The 1,531-nt window shown below is 39.4% G+C and overlaps 1 non-coding gene across 1 annotated transcript; it reads left to right on the forward strand.

The window, feature by feature from the left end:
• The first annotated feature begins 230 nt into the window (after window positions 1-230).
• LOC126059122 (U6atac minor spliceosomal RNA) lies at window positions 231-355 on the forward strand. The gene has a single exon (XR_007513381.1). It is a non-coding gene; the product is annotated as a U6atac minor spliceosomal RNA (small nuclear RNA).
• The last annotated feature ends 1,176 nt before the right edge of the window (window positions 356-1,531 follow it).

Raw genomic sequence — 1,531 nt, forward strand, 5'->3', positions numbered from 1 at the left:
CCAAAAGGTGGGCAGTTCAAATCCACCAGCTGCTTTTTGGAAACCCTGTGGGGCAGTTCCACTCTGTCCTATAGGATTGCAGAGTTGATATCAAGTTGATATCAGCAGCAACGGGGTTGGCTTAACAGGTTTATTCCAACAAATATTATCTATTATGTACCAGGTACTGTGTGAGGTACAGAGTATTTGTATGTTTAAATTCAAGTTACTTTTTTACAAATCAGTCTTACATGTTGTATGAAAGGAAAAAGGTTAGCACTCCCCTTGACAAGGATGGAATAGGCCCTTAGGCCTTACAGCACACATACCTTTAAGGCATTGCCACCTACTTTGTGGCATCTAATCACAGTTTAAAAAAAAAAAAAATCAGTCTTAGGATGTACACTGTGTAATTGCAGCCATCCTATCTATAATGCACATAATAGTTTCACAGGATGTTAGAACTAAACCTCAAACAGCATCTAGTTTTGCCACTCAGACATTCCTAAAATGCCCACATTACATAATAATTTCTAAAAATCAAGACCGTCATGGAGTTTTGGGGGGCTTTTTGGCTTTCCTGATTTTTGTTTTCTTTTTGAATTTTAATAGATAAAAGTTTAATGTTCTTTGTTATCTGCTTTCTAAAGTAGCTTGGGGAGAAAGTGAATTTGCAAGAGTTTTCCCTAGAATGTCACCCTACAAAAGCAAATGCATATGCCATGGTACTCATCGAAATCACAGCCATTTCAGGCTAGACAAATGAGATGAAATGGTTGAGCGGCAGCAGGTAAGCATGTCACAAAATTCTTAATTTGGGTGGTAGGTCTGGTCTTCATATGATGGATGATAGCAAAAGACCAATTGATCATACAGCTGACAGTAAGTTACACTATAATTTATACACGCTGTGATGAGAATAAGAAAATAAGAACATGAAATAATCCAAGTAAAAATTTAACTCACCTAACATACACTTAACATACACAGATATCAGCTGTGGCCATTTGTTCATTACTTGGCAGCTTGCATTCTCGTCTTCTGGTAACAGTGCCACAGTTTTCTATGAGGAAACACGTCTTCCCCATTCTCTGTTCATGTGGTTCAGGTGGAGTTAACTCTACTCCCAGATCCAGAGTTGGGCATGTGGCTCAGAGCATCAATCACACGCCCTTGGCCACCTTACTTGTTTCAGGGATGTGCACACTCCTGGGACATTTGCTGAAGTCAGTAAGAGAAAGATGATCTCTTTTCTGCTGGGTCTTCTAAATGCAGCTTCTGGAGGCACCTCACCCCTTGATGAAGAATACCTACAAAGAGTAAAATCAGAACAGAGAAAAAGCAGAACTGAACTGAGAGCTACAGTAGGAAAGAGAATGTTCTAAATGAAATTGAGCACCTGGATCCAGTTGAAACTGAAGCTGCACTTTTCTGTTCCTGGCCTTTTCAGTAATGTGAACCAATAAATTACATTTTAAAGCCAGTTTCCATCGCTTGCAGCTAACTGTCAGTGTCCTGACTAATGTAACTTCCATTATTCACCAGCTCTTAA

Source organism: Elephas maximus, chromosome 15, assembly GCF_024166365.1.
Source record: "Elephas maximus indicus isolate mEleMax1 chromosome 15, mEleMax1 primary haplotype, whole genome shotgun sequence".
Taxonomy (NCBI): Eukaryota; Metazoa; Chordata; class Mammalia; order Proboscidea; family Elephantidae; genus Elephas; species Elephas maximus.